Source organism: Asparagus officinalis, chromosome 7, assembly GCF_001876935.1.
Source record: "Asparagus officinalis chromosome 7, Aspof.V1, whole genome shotgun sequence".
Taxonomy (NCBI): Eukaryota; Viridiplantae; Streptophyta; class Magnoliopsida; order Asparagales; family Asparagaceae; genus Asparagus; species Asparagus officinalis.
Genome location: NC_033800.1, coordinates 59248806 through 59264873, shown reverse-complemented (window position 1 = coordinate 59264873; position 16068 = coordinate 59248806). Strand labels below are relative to the sequence as shown.

The 16068-nt window shown below is 42.6% G+C and overlaps 1 pseudogene; it reads right to left on the bottom strand.

Annotated features, from left to right (window-relative positions):
• The window catches only part of LOC109849920, a 1436-nt pseudogene continuing 703 nt past the window's right edge, over nt 15336-16068 (bottom strand).

Here is a 16068-nt window from a genome sequence, read left to right as displayed (position 1 = left end):
ACGTGACAAGAAGAATATTGCTATGGAAGCAATTTTGAGGACTTATCGCTTTATTGAAGAGAGTCGATAAGTGGATTTTTGTCAGAGGTGTAGTGTTAACGTGACAAGAAGAATATTGCTATGGAAGCAATTTTGAGGACTTATCGCTCTATTGAAGAGAGTCGATAAGTGGATTTTGTCAGAGGTGTGATATTAACGTGACAAGCAGAAGAATTTGTGCTTGGGCAATTTTGAGGACTTATCGCTCTATTGATGAGAGTCGATAAGTTGATTTTGTCAGAGGTGTAGTGTTAACGTGACAAGAAGAATATTGCTATGGAAGCAATTTTGAGGACTTATCGCTCTATTGGAGAGAGTCGATAAGTTGGTTTTGTCAGAGGTGTAGTGTTAACTTGACAGGATTTGTGTTGCGATTGGAGCAACTTTGGGGACTTATCATCCTATTGACGAGGATTGATAAGTGGGTTTTGTCAGAGGTGTATTGTTAACGTGACAAGAATTTGTGTTGCGATTGGAGCAACTTTGGGGACTTATCATCCTATTGACGAGGATTGATAAGTGGGTTTTGTCAGAGGTGTATTGTTAACGTGACAAGAATTTGTGTTGCGATTGGAGCAACTTTGGGGACTTATCATCCTATTGACGAGGATTGATAAGTGGGTTGTCAGAGGTGTATTGTTAACGTGACAAGAATTTGTGTTGCGATTTGAGCAACTTTGGGGACTTATCATCCTATTGACGAGGATTGATAAGTGGGTTGTCAGAGGTGTATTGTTAACGTGACAAGAATTTGTGTTGCGATTTGAGCAACTTTGGGTACTCGATAAGTGGATTTTTGTCAGAGGTGTAGTGTTAACGTGACAAGAAAAATATTGCTATGGAAGCAATTTTGAGGACTTATCGCTCTATTGGAGAGAGTCGATAAGTGGATTTTTGTCAGAGGTGTAGTGTTAACGTGACAGGATTTGTGTTGCAATTGGAGCAACTTTGGGGACTTATCATCCTATTGACGAGGATTGATAAGTGGGTTTTGTCAGAGGTGTATTGTTAACGTGACAAGAATTTGTGTTGCGATTGGAGCAACTTTGGGGACTTATCATCCTATTGACGAGGATTGATAAGTGGGTTTTGTCAGAGGTGTATTGTTAACGTGACAAATTGGGAGTGATGCAAATTGATTGCATACTCTGTGGGGATGATGATCGTCAGAAGTGTAATGTTATCTTGACGATGTGAAAGATTCGTTACTCTTAATCTAGTGGATTCCAAGTAATCAACCCCCAGTCTTGATTAAGACTAACCCCCAGTCTTGATTAAGACTTAGCAGGGGAAGAAAAAGAGGTAGACAAGGCACATCGCCTAGTGAGGCACTATCCATGAAGTCGGAATATAGTCACATCACTAGGTAGGCCATTATCTGAGGAGTTTGACTATCAGAGGTAATTGTTAACGTGATAGTTGTTGGACCCGCCATCCTACTAAAGAGGATTGACTTCAGTGGCCGTAGTATCTTTCCCTTCTGACTGGGAAGAGTGAGCCTGGTCCAGTTGCTCAGGAGAAGATTGTGCTTGGTCTGATTGCTCGGGCTGATCTTGCCTACTTTGTTCTTCAGTTGCTAGGAGGTCGGTTTGCAAGTTGTGTCGACAGGTCTCTACTAATGTAGACTGTGTCATACCTGACGAACACCGGAGAGCCATGGTTCGGAACCTTTTGACGAAGGCTTTGATGGACTCCCTCTTCTTCTGCTTAGTAGAGAGAAGGGTATGGATGGAGACTTCTGTATCCTCTTCAAAGAATCTTGACAGGAAGAGTCTCTCTAGATCCGCCCACTTTTGGATACAGCCCGCAGGCAGTTTCCTGAACCATTCAAAGGCAATTCCCTTGAGGGTGCCAATGAACAATCGAGCCAGTATGGCATCGTTCGATATTATATTTCCAGTCTGTGACTTGAAATGATAAATATGTTGGTTCGGTGATCCCGTGCCGTCAAAAGTTTGTAGCGTCGGGACCTCGAACTTTGGAGGATAAGGGGCTGCATCCCATTCGGCAGGATAGGGTCTGATAACTCCCTCATCTTGGAGCTCGCTTCTGTTAGCAATGGCTTTAAGGCGGGCTTCCAATTCTTCCATTTTGGCAGACTGAAGATTCTGCTCGTTCTCAGTCTCTCTTCCTTCATCAGAGGAAGATTCCAGGCTGTGGGCTTCTTGGTCAGAAGCCGCATCATCAACCACTTTTCCCTTCCCTTTGCTTGTGTGAGGTCGGGATGAAGACGCTTTTCCTCTCCGGGAAGATTCTTGCCTAAGCGGCGAATCTGTCTCTTGAGATTTGGCCTTGTCTGCGACGATTTGAGTCAACATGGCCATGAGTTCATTGATGGCCTCCTGCTGAGATCTGAGCATGGCCTCCTGTTCATCAACTCTCTTTGAAAGATTTTCAGAATGTTCTGTCATGTGGGCGAAGCTCTCATGCCCAACGAAAGAGCTTGATGATTGGGACTCCGCAATGGCTGAGTGTTCGTCATCAGAATTAGTTCCTCCGGCTAAACTCCGATAGTTGACTGGGGGAATGGCTCCTGTTCGAGTCCTAGTACGTTGGTAGATTCCTTCAAACTCGTTAGTGATTTCTCTGACGCTTGGAGAATGATCTGTCTCTGACTCGTCAGAACTCAGGGTTGATGATCTCCCTCTACCAACCATGTTAGAAGTGACTCTAAGGTATTTATCCTCTAAAGTCTTCTTCCTGTGAGGATGTCGTCGATTATTGAGCAAAACGACATTCGTCGGTCGGTTGAACATCGACAGCAATTCCCGCAAGTCAGAGACTTGGGATGAACCTCTCACGGAGCGTGAGGGTAAAGATGGAACCCCCTGTCCATTAAAGGATGGGACTGATTTTTGGAAAACATGAATTTTAAATCCATGTTGATCATTTTGAACACGACGAATCACATCGTGTTCCAGAGAAGGAACCCGAGGGTCGTGTTTAGCTTGATTAACGCAAGACCAAAGTCTGCGTTTTGCTAACGAAATGCAGTTTTGCGATCTGCGTTCGGATTCTGAAACGCACTCCTGAGAGTTGCGTTCAGTTTGTGAAACGCACTCCTGAGAGTTGCGTTTTGGTTCTGGGACGCACTCTTGAGAGTTGCGTTCTGCCAGATCAACGCAGGTTTGATGTATGCGTTTAAATATTAGAACGCACTCCTGAGAGTTGCGTTTCGGTTCTGAAACGCACTCCTGAGAGTTGCGTTCTGCCAAATCAACGCAGTTTTGAGGTCTGCATTTTGATGTTAGAACGCGCCTCTGAATGCTGTGTTCTATCTGGGAAACGCACACATGAGGGTTGCGTTTAGCTTGGCTTATGCAGAGCTCATGTTGAGGTTCACAAACGCGGAGTTCGCGTTGATTGGAGGATCGGCTTTTTTGGCGTTGTGCCGAAGTCGAGTCTTCTCCTTTAGAGAGGGGACTGTATGAACAGTGCAACCCTCATGGGAGATAGTCTTTAGATGAGTTGGCTACAACTGGAGCTTTAGTCTCCTCGGAAACTTTGTGGATCTTGCGCATAGCCTTGGGGCTAAGGGATCCGGAGGAGATGGCCTCCTCGTACTTGGCTTGATCAAACTCGATAATCAGAGTTTCAACGGTCGTTCCAGTGAGATGAACGTCGGATTGCACCACCACTTCTTCGTCAGAGAAGCTAGTCCCCAGCGGAGTCGCCATCTTTTGTTTGTTGGAAATTTGTAGTAAAAAGACAATGAAAGAAAAATTTGACTTGTATTCCTCTCAAAATCAATTACAATTTGGATTCCGATTACAAAAGAGAGGAGAATGAATTTGATTCTCCCCTTTGTTTAAAACTGGGTTCTTCTTGGTGGCGATGAGATGCCTCCCTCGAATGCTCGTGTCGAGTTTGCTTCTTGTTGACGATCTGCACGTCTTGATTCGCTGGAACATGATTTTCTCCTCGCGATTTAACGCTGTGGAGAACTTGCGTGGCAAGTTTAAAAATAACTCTTAACGAGTTGATAACTCTGAACGAGTTTTAGAAGAACTTGCAGAGCAAGTTTTGAACTCTGATCGAGTTGATAACTCTGGACGAGTTTGAACTCTTGAAAAAGAGTTGATTTGAACCGAAAGTCGGTTATAAGCCAAGGTTTGGTGGCTGAACGCACAGGCCGCGCAGCGTGATGAACTCTGAGACGCAGAGTTGAGATGTTTTAGGCAGAAAACGCACGGGTCGCACTGTGCATAGATGAACTGTGCGTTTTTGTTGTTGGACGCAGAGTTAGGTTTTGCATTAACTGTGCGTCTCTGGACTTGGGACACAGAGTTGAACTCTACATTAACTGTGCGTCTCTGGATCTGGGACGCAGAGTTGAACTCTACATTAACTGTGCGTCTCTGGATCTGGGACGCAGAGTTAGGCTGTGCGTTTTTGTTGTTGGACGCAGAGTTAAACTCTGCGTTTTAAGTCCACAACCTCTGCGTTTTGTGGTTATAACGCTGGTTCCACCTGTGCGTTTTGACTCTGTAATACAGAGGCGAACCTTAGGCGGGCTTGGCGAGCTTCGAGCTATGTCCAATGTTCTGACGAAGTCTGGTCTTGCAGACGGACTTCAGAACATAATCTGCTACGAAGAACAGGTCATAACTTTCAAACCGTAAGTCGGAATTAGACGAATTATATATGAAAATAGGCTATCTCGACGAGGCGGATCCATTCGAGCCAAGCCAAAGGCTTCGGTTCGCTTCCTCCGTTTTGCCAAATTCCTTACGGTTTGAGAGATATATGCGTTTTAATATGAAGAGACCGTCAATTTGTAGTCTCTTTTGCTAGAGCGTTGCAAAGATCGTCACCTTGTAACCTTCGTCTTGGCTCTTTAAAAATATGAGAGTCGTCAGATTGTAACTCCCGATGTTGATTGTGAATGCTGTTGAATTAGAGCTTTCATCAGTTGTCATGAAGGTCGTCAGATTGTGGCCTTCTACGTGAAAGTTCTCAAATTGTAGCCTTCTGGAAGTCGTCAGATTGTAACTTCCATCATCACTTCCATCATCGGTGTTTGATGAGGGATCAACTATCTATTGTGATTTTTAGACAGCCTACAGAACCCCCTTCAAAGTTTTCGAAAGTTCGCGGTTGACTGGGACGAATTTTTGGAATACTTTGGATCTCAACTCTGATCTTGGAGCTGTTGATTCCTTGTCACAAAGGAGTTGTTCTCTGCACTCGCTTCGAAAGCAGCTTGGTTGAACGGATTTTCCATGTAGGACCTGTGTGAAGGTATGTGCCATAATCCTACTTCTGGAATGTGGGGGTGGACCCTGCATTTTGAACTTGTCATCCTTGCATGTTGAATTTGGAACACGGGTGTGACCTCGGAGTTCGGTTTTTGCATTGCGGGTTTGATCTCAACGTTTTGACTTAAGACATGGAAGTGGTTTCCGTGTATTTTTGACTAAGTCTTTGAGACTTGTCTTTGGCTCATCTGTTTTAAGTCTCGGCTCACATCTATTAAGCTGATGGGCCTGCAAATGTGCGTAGGATTGTTGGCAAACCCTCAGCCATCAACGGATTTGATAAGCCTTTACCGACTACCGTTTGAGTCGGGCTAGCATGTGGATTGTCTAAGTCCGTTCCACATGTAACGTTGTGCTAAAAGAATGAACTCTCATAGTCTTGATGCTATGATTTTGAATACATAGACTTTGTCATTTTGACGGAAAAAGACTAACCTGCAACGCGTATTAGGCGTAGGCTTATCTCTAATTAGGGATCGAGATAAAGTCCCCCATGCGTGTGAGGCATGGATTTTGATGTCCTTTTCACGGTAAAAGACTAACCGGCAACGTGTGCTAGACATTGACTTATCCCTACTTAGGATTCAGGATAAAATTCCCCATGCGTGTAAGGCATGGATTTTGGTACTACGATATTGAATACGTAGGCTTTTGCTATTATTACGGGAATAGGCTACCCGGCAGCATGTGTTAGATGCAGACTTATCTCTAATTATTCCCCCAGGCATGAATCCTGGTGTCTTTTTCACGGCGAAAGATTAACCGGCAACGCGTGTTAGGCGTAGACTTATCTCTAATTAGGGATCGAGATAAAGTCCCCCATGCGTGAATGCATGGATTTTTGGTGTCATTAATAACAACCTGCCACGATGTTGAGGTGTGGCTTGAAACACTGAAAGAAAATTGGAAGTGCCAGAGGTGTAGTATTAACTTGGCATGATTTTTCACTTAGAGTGAAATTCAAAAATTTTCTTTATTATCACTAGGATAATTCCAGAAAATCTTTAATCCACTGGGGATTTTATAATGAAAACTTGCTATTCTTGTTGAAAAAAGGATTAACAAGTTCATTAGGGGGGTTGACTGTTAGAGGTGTTATGTTAACCTAACAGTATTTTATGGGCCTATCGCTCTATCGAAGAGAGTCGATAAGTTGATTTGGTCGTCAGAGGCAACTTTGAGGACCTATCGCTCTATTGACCTATCGCTCCATTGAAGAGAGTCGATAAGTGATATTAACGTGACAAGAAGAATTTACGATCGGGCAATTTTGAGGACTTATCGCTCTATTGATGAGAGTCGATAAGTTGATTTTGTCAGAGGTGTAGTGTTAACGTGACAAGAAAGATATTGCTATGGAAGCAATTTTATGAACTTATCGCTCTATTGAAGAGAGTCGATAAGTGGATTTTGTCAGAGGTGTAGTGTTAACGTGACAAGAAAGATATTGCTATGGAAGCAATTTTGAGAACTTATCGCTCAATTGGAGAGAGTCGATAAGTTGATTTGGTCGTCAGAGGTGTGGTGTTAACTTGACGAGTTTGTGGACCTATCGCTCTATTGAAGAGAGTCGATAAGTTGATTTGGTCGTCAGAGGTGTGGTGTTAACTTGACGAGTTTGTGGACCTATCGCTCCATTGAAGAGAGTCGATAAGCGGATTTTGTCAGAGGTGTAGTGTTAACGTGACAAGAAAGATATTGCTATGGAAGCAATTTTGAGAACTTATCGCTCAATTGGAGAGAGTCGATAAGTTGATTTGGTCGTCAGAGGTGTGGTGTTAACTTGACGAGTTTGTGGACCTATCGCTCTATTGAAGAGAGTCGATAAGTTGATTTGGTCGTCAGCAGGATACTCGGTCTCTGGAGACTTCTTCCTGTGAGAACGTCGTCGTTGGTTGGGCAAAGCAACGTTCGTAAATTGGTCGAACACCAACAGTTTGACCGCATATGAGAAGCATTGACATCCCGAGAGGCCCGTAGGAATCAGCCGTTCACATTGGAATGAACGAATGACTTGTTGCATCGGTCTTTCTCTCGATATGAACTCTCTCAAATCTGTTGTGAAGATTTGAGGAGAACTACTCACAGATCGTGAGGTTTGAATTGGAACCCCCAGTCCATGATTGGACAAGACTGGCTCTTGGTGAACATGGATCTGGTTGAGATGCCTTGAATCCGTGAACTTCTTATATCCGCCCCTCAACCTAGTTGCGCTACGCAGAGTATCCGGAGAAGGCCAGGTTCCATATTGAATTTCATCACCCGAATGCATGCCTGAGCTCCAGGTGTTGCTGGTGAAACGCAGATTTGAGAGTTGCGTTTATTTTGTGGAACGCACCCCTGAGGGTTGCGTTCATTTTGTGGAACGCGTCCCTGAGGGTTTCGCTCAGTCTTCTTCACACAGAGCCTATGTTTGGGCTCATAGACGCGAGACTTGCATTCTGAAACAGAAACGCAGAGCGCATGGTTGCGTTTAGGCTTACGAACGCGAGGCTCGCGTTGGTTGGAGGATCGATTTTCTCGAAGTTGTACTTGTCGTCGAGATCTTCTTCTTCGTCGAGCGGCGTTCTTGTTGGCCTGTTAATATCTCAATAGATAGGTTGTTATGACAAGTCTGGAGGATGAAGTCCTCCGTGATCGGATCTCGGCAGTTCATTGCTTTATTCCGAAAGCGCTTGACGAAGTCGTCGACTGTCTCGTCATCTTCTTGTTTCTCATCGAAAAGTATCCTGATGGATACCTCGTCGTCGTCATCAAAGAAGTTACCAAGGAATGTGTTCTCCATATCGTCCCAGTTGTTAATACTTCCGGGCTTGAGACGGCGGTACCAATCGAAGGCCGGCCCGCTGTTTGTGGGAAAATTTGCAGTAAAAGAAATGAAGGAAAATTGATTTGTATTCCTTTAATCTCGATTACAATTGGATTTCCTGATTACAAAAGAGAAGAGAATGATCTGGATTCTCCCCTTTGTTTAATTCTGGGTTCTTCACGGTGGCGATGGAGTGCCTCCCTCGAATGCTCGCGACGAGTTTGCTCTCCATTGATGATCCGAATATCTTGATTCACTGAAACGTAGTCTTCTCCTCACGATTTGACGTTATGGAGAACTCTGAACGAGTTTAAAACTCTATGAAAGAGTTGATTTAACCGAAAGTCGGTTATAAGCCAAGGATGAAGAAGATCTTGTTGCAGATCTCCCAAGCTCCAACCGAATGATGAAGGATCATATTTTCGCTGCCAAGGAGTTCCAACAGACCGCCCCCCGAAAGATCCCGCCTCGAACTAAGTTGATTTCTTAGTTATTTATAGGGGATTAAGGGGTGTAACCACCTCCTTAATTCGCTCCTAAGTGGGGCTAATGGGATGTAACCGTCCCTCAAATCACTCCTGAGTGGAGTTGTGATCCCCTCAGATCGTGGGAAACGGTTTTGGAACCGTTCAGCTCGTGTTTGAACGAGTCAAACGCAGGCCCGCGTTCTGACGTGAATTCTGCATTCAAACGCAGTGTCTGGAAGCTTGAACGCATCGTCTGGAAGCTCAGACGCAGCAATTAGACGCTGCGTTTGCAGCGTTGGAATCTACGTCTGAGCTGCGTTTGCAGCGATTTGGAAGCTGCGTCTGGCGGCGATTTGAGCTGCGTTTGGCGGCGATTTGAGCTGTGTTTGGCAGCGATTTGAGCTGCGTCTGTCAGCGATTAGAGCTGCGTCTGGGTTGCGTTTGCAGCGATTTGGAAGCTGCGTTTGAGCTGCGTTCGTGGCTATGAACGCGGCGCATCTTGATGCTGGTACGCGGGGAGGACTTCCACGTCTTGATTTGAAGAAACCGTCGATTTGTAGTCTCTTTCTGTCGAAGCGTTGCAAAGATTGTCATTTTGTAATCTTTACTTTAGCTCTTTGATATGCAAGACTTCCATCGTTGTCGGAAGGTCGTCAGGATGTAAGCAGCTTCAGGCGATCTACGTGAAGAGTCTCAAAATTGTTAGGCCTTGACTGGAAGTCGCTCAGATTGTAACTTCATCATCGGGTTTGATGGGGGATCAGCTATCTATTGTGATTTTTTGACGCCTAGCAAACACCAGATGTATAGCGAGGTTGCCGATTGTGCGCTACGTGGCCTTGAGAGCGCATACCAGAAAATATCTTTGATGTTATTGAAGAAAGACTTACAGAGAGCTTGCAATAGGATCACACTCTCTAAAGATCTCAGGGGGATCTGCAAGGTGCCTCTCAAAACCCTCTCTTTTTCGTGGTATTATTCCACACAAAACCGTGTAATGTAGATGTATGGTATATATAATATATTAATATATAATATCATATAATAGTATATATATATATTATATAATATATATATATATATATATATTATATATATAATAGTATATATAATATATATTATAATAATATATATATATATTATATATATATATATATATATATATATATATAATATATATATATAATATATATATATATATATGAGGATAAATATATATAATTAATATAATATATAGATATAAACGGCTAAGGTCAAAAGAACGAATTCTAAACTGAACCAGCAACCCAAAAAACCGCTTTCGGTCGACTGATAGCTTGGGGTCAGTTGACTGACCAGAAGATGTTTTTTCTCAGGACTGCTCGTGCACGTTATCAGTCGACTGATAATTCGTATCGGTCGACCGAACAGAAACTTTCTTGTTTTCCTGTCAATCGAATTGGTCGACTGATATTTCTTATCAGTCGACCGATGGCTTCTTTTTTTTTTGTTATGTGCTTGTGCTTCTAGGTTTGGGTCTATGCTCTCGAAACTAACAATCTCCCACTTGGAGACTAAACCTCCATCCTCAAGTTCTCCCGAACTTCAGCCATCTTCGCAAGCATCTTCTCCTCCCCCAAAAAAAATTCTTTCTTCAATCAATATCAATCTTGGTGATCCCACATGTCCTCCTAGTGTGGCTCCACCCTCATCGCCTATGCGTAAAGGCCAACTGAAGTTGCGCACAAGTCCAGTTTCTCGATGGTCACTACCTTAGTTAACATATCTGTAGGATTTTAGCTCCCCAAAATTTTTCTCCAATAGTAACTCTCCGACCTTTATAAGTGAGTGTATAAAGTGGTAACACATGTGATGTACTTCGTTCTGGCATGATATACTGGATTCTTAGCAAGGTGTATAACACTCTGGCTATCACAATAAAAAACTTTGTTTCCCCGCTTCAGACCCAACTCTTCCAGATATTCGGTCAACCAAATCATCTCCTTGCTATCTTCAGTCACTGTGACATACTCTGCCTCAGTCGTGGATAACGTCACTATCTTCTGTAAACGTGAGACCTAGCTCACTACTGTCGACCCTAAGATAAAAACATACCCCGTGATACTTCACATCGTATTATGATCACCGCCAAAATCTATATCCACGTATCCCTGCAATACCAACTCCTTTCTCTTAAAACATAGTAGCATATCCGTAGTCCCTCTCAAGTATTACAATATCCACTTTACAGCCTCCTAATGTTGCTTTCCTGGATTGCTAGTAAACCTGCTCACAACTCTCACTACATGAGCGATATCCAGCCTCGTGCAAACCACCGCATACATGACACTACCAATAGCTATTGAGTATGACACTCTGGCCATGACCTCTTCCTCTGCATCTGTCTTGGGCGACTGCTCCTCAGATAACCTGAACTAACTTCCAAGGGGCGTGCCAACGGCCTTCGCACGCTGCATGTTGAATCTCTGAAGTACCTTCTCAATATCTTCAGCCTGACTCAACTTCAGCGTCCCTTCAGCCACATCCTGACTGATTCACATCCTAAGAATTTGTTTGGCTCCACCCAAATCCTTCATGGCAAACTCCTTTGCTAACTACTTCTTTAACTTGTTTATCTCCTGTAAACATGGCCTTGTAACTAACATGTCATCTACGTACAATAATAACACGATATAGCTGAACTCGAACCTCTTGAAGTAGCAATAATGATCTGAATTGCATTTGTCTTAGCCATTATTCTGTATGAAGTTATCAAACTTCTTGTACCACTGTCTTGGAACATGTTTCAAACCGTACAAGCTTTTCTTGAGCCTATACACCATCTCTTCCTTTCCTTCCTCTATAAATCCAACAGGTTGCTCCATGTAGATTTCTTCATCCAAGTCACCATGAAGAAAGACATTCAAGTCACCATGAAGAAAGGTAGTCTTCACATCCAACTACTCAATGTAGAGATTTTTAGCAGCTACTAAGCTCAACACCACTCTGATGGTTGTAAGCTTTATGACGGGAGAAAATATCTCTGTATAATCCACTCCTTCCCTTTGTTAGAACCCTTTCATAAATAATCTGGCCTTATATATTTTACTTCCATCACTCTCCTGTTTGACCCGGTAGACTCACTTGTTATGTAAGGCTTTCTTCTGTGCAGGTAGCTGGGCTAGCTCCCGTGTCTCACTTGAGTAGAGATGATCCATCTCTTCTTACATCGTATGCTCTCACTGCTGAGATTAACTAACTTGCACTGCCTCCTCATAACACTCTGGTTCTCCACTGTCTTTCAAAAGCAAGTAATCTAGCGACAAAAGATATCTGGGATTTGGTTTGGGTATTCTGGATGACCTCCTAAGCTCGTCGCCCTGGGTACCTGGAGTCTCCTCCATTCTTTGGTTAGAACTGACATTGTCTCTCCCATATGGAAGTTCTTCTTAATCCATGTACTCGGATCCACTTGCATTCTTAGTGATGCTCCCACTGCTTTGGCTATCCTTGACATTATCCATGTTTTTGTACATCACCTCTTCATTAAATATGGCATCTCTACTCCTGATGATTTTACTATTCTTATCATTCCACAGACGATATCTAAACTCATCAATATCATATCCAATGAATATACACTTCTGTGACTTAGCTTCTAGCTTGTCCCTAACATGATCACTGATATGAACATATGTCACACAATCAAAGACCCTCAAGTGTGAGAGATTTACTTTCTTGTAACTCCAAATCTCTTCTGGAATCCTAAAATCTAATGGAACTGAAGGCCCATGATTTATCAAGTAAGCTGTTGTATGCACTGCGTCCATCCAAAACGTCTTAGGTAGACCTGCATGTAGACGTATGCTCCTCGCATGCTATGTCGATCAATATTCAGTTCATTCTCTCTACAACGCTGTTCTGTTGCGGTGTTCCTAGAGTAGCCCTCTCTAAGCGAATCTCATTTAGAGCACAAAACTTCTCAAACTCCTCCAGCTCATATTCTCCACCATTGTCCGATCTGAGACAGTTCACCTTCAGATCTATCTCATTCTCTACCATGGCTTTCCACTTCTTGAAGATCCCAAATACCTCTGACTTGTGTTTCATGAAGTATACTCATACCTTCCTTGAGTGATCGTTGATAAATGTGACATAGTATACCGAACCGTCAAGAGAAGACACGCTAGTTGGACCCCATACATCTGTATGAACAAGCTCTAGCTTGTGAGCTTTGGCTAGTCTTCCACTCTTCTGGAAGTTGATCCTCTTCTACTTTCTGTAGATACAGTCTTCACAAATACCAACTTCTACTGAATCGATGCCAGATAGCTTTCCCTGAGAGTGTAGAATCTTCATACTCTTCTCACTCATGTGTCCTAACCTATTGTGTCATAGATCTGTACTTTCCTTGCTAGCTGCAATTGGGAGGGTGTCACCTGCATGCGAAGTTAAGTAGAGAGTTCTGGTTTTGTTGCCGTGAGCAACCACACCATAGTACCGTTTGAGATCTTTCATGAATACCCGATAAATGTCAAAATATAGTCTTCTGCTCCAAGCTGACCAACTAAAATAAGATTCCTCTTTAGCTTCGGTACATGTCTGACGTTCTTCAGAGTCCACTTAGAACCCTTCATCTGAATCTGCACATCGCCTTTTCCCACAATACTGTAAGGCTCATTGTCCCCCAAGTACACTTTCCTAAAGTCTCCTGCTACATAGTTCTGAAGAAGCTTCCTATTAGCAGTGGTGTGGAACAAGACTCCCGAATCAATAACTCATGAATCAGTGTTAATGTCCATAGCAAGGATGAAGGCATCTTGTACAATATAAACCTCTTGCTTATTTGTATCCTTCTTTGGCGTTTTGCAGACTGAAGACATGTGGCCCTCCTGGCCGCAGTTCTTACATTTCCCTTTGCTAGGCCTCACCTTCGACTTCAACCTCTTCTTCTTCGACTTTGACTGCTTCCTGTTCTGGTTACCCTTGTTCTAACTTCGGCCTTTCTGTTGATCAACAATCGTGTTGAACTCGCTGAGATGCAACGTGAAGGAGTATCCTTCTGCCATCTTGAGGTTGAAAAGTGTCTTGACGAAATAAACCTTGTTTGCAGCTGACGGTTGCCCGTACATCTTTGCGAGCGATTGCATAAGCCCTACTATCGTTTTCTCCTTCAATATGTTATGGGTGACTAACTTTGCGAGTGACAACCGGATCTGTCCTAGAGCCTTCTGATCCAGTATTTCTCAGTCCTCATCGGTCTCATCCTTCTTCTTTCCCTTAGATTTTCCCATCAACGGACGGTAAAGATTCTTCTAGTACAGATAGTCCTCCATCTATGACTTTCAGTAGGTAAAGTTTGATCCATCAAACTTCTCAATCTTCTATTTGCTTTCTTCTTCCATAGCTCTCACACTTGCCGAACGAAGCTCTGATACCAGTTGATGGGGTTGAACAATTGATAACCCGTGCCCTCCGGATCTTGTGACGGACAATTAGCAAGTAAGAAATCACAGCGAAGCGAAAAACTTGTAGGAAAGAATAAATAAACGAGAGAACACCAGATTTAACAAGGTTCGGCGTATGTGCCTACGTCCTCGGGAGCCACAACAGAAATTCTTTGATTATTGAAGAAGATTACAAAGCTTGCAATAGGCCACACTCTCTAAGATCTCTGATCTCAAAGTACTCTCAAAACACTCTCTTTTTGTGTATTATTCCTCACAAAACCGTGTAAGGATATATATATATAAACCTAAGTCAAAACGAATTCCAAACCGAACCAGGAACCCAAAAAAACTGCTTTCGGTCTACTGATAGCTTGGCGTCAGTCGACTGACCATAAGGTGTTTTTTATCAGGACTGCTCGTGCACGCTATCGGTCAACTGATAATTTATATCGGTCGACCGAACAAAAACTTTCATTTTTTCCTGACATTCGAATCGGTCGACCGATATTTCTTATCAGTCGACCGATGACTTTTTTTTCGCTGTGTGCTTATGTTTCCAGGTTTTGGTCTACATTCTCGAAACCAACATTGTTTAGTCTTGGTGTATGTTACTTGAATTGTGAGGATTCATACTTTTGAGTATTTACATTGTAATTGCTTATTGCAAACTTTGGTAATAAAATTACTTAGTTACCAAAAATATATACTAATGAGAAAATTTCCAATGGTTTTTTTTATAATCACCTAATGTAACTTTGTATTCTGCCATATCCCTGCAGACTGGACGTCTTTGTCATAGACAGAAATTGTGATTACTTCACAGTGGAAAAAGCGATTTGAACATAGGTTGATCTACCAAGTTAAGGGTCCATATTATCACACCAACTCGGATCGAGGGATATAATTTCATACTGTGACACCATGCAAAACAAAACATATAATATGTAGTTGCGTCCCGTCCAAGATTAAAAACATGGATAAATTGCATTAATCCCTCTCAAGATCATATGCTTAAAACTGTCCAAAAGGGCCGGGGTGATCCTCTTTTTTTCCGTTGATAACTGAAAACAAATTATTATTATTATTGTTGTTGTTGTTGTTGTTTATTTATTAACCTATACAGGACTCTGATTACAAAAGATCTGATGGAGCCTAATACTAATATTCAGGTTTCAGAATACAATACCTTGACAATTGAAAGAACAAGTAGGGACATATATGCGTGCAGTAGTCATTGGATTCTGCTTGTTGCTTCAGAGCTTAAATTTAATAAAACCAAAATAGTACTACTATAATCCTGAAACTTCTGCACAATTAGCCCAAACCCAAGCACTTCCACATGCTAATACACTGTTCGTACACCACAATGTAATTGACAAACTTAACATCTACATCATCATACAACCGATATTTCATAGCATCTACATCATCACACCAATACTTAATAATACTACCTCACACATCACCACAAACAAAGCGCATACATAGACTCTAACCTGACATATTCAAAATATATAATCCTAAATAGTCAAATTACACACTCTTGGAGTTCACATCTTCTTACTAATTAGTTATTAGCCCAAGGAAGTACCTATCGATTCTGGCCCATTATGCACGATACCAGCGCACCAAAATATATCTAATTTAGAAGAAAATGTCTAGTGTTCTCGGCCTATTCCATTACTCGTACGTTGAAGAATATCAACCGTCATATCAGCGCACGCCTATTAATCCAGACGTACGTCGACATAACTTTGATATATAATAATTAATGTAATAGGCCAGAACCACCCATGATTAAATAATAGATATATCTTTAATGCACCATTAATTCAACGGACCGAGACCACTTCGATACTTTCTAGCGGCACCAGTTAAGCAGCGGTAGCTGTGGTGGTGGTGCTGGGGGCGGCAGCGGCAGCAACGGTGGGAGCAGTGGAACCTTTGTTGCTCGTACTCAGCATCATGCATCGAATAGCTCTTGCATACTCCAGCAACTTATCAAACGGCGGGATAATCTCTTTAACCTCCTCCTGCCCCTCGAACTCCTTCAACCAAGAGTGAAA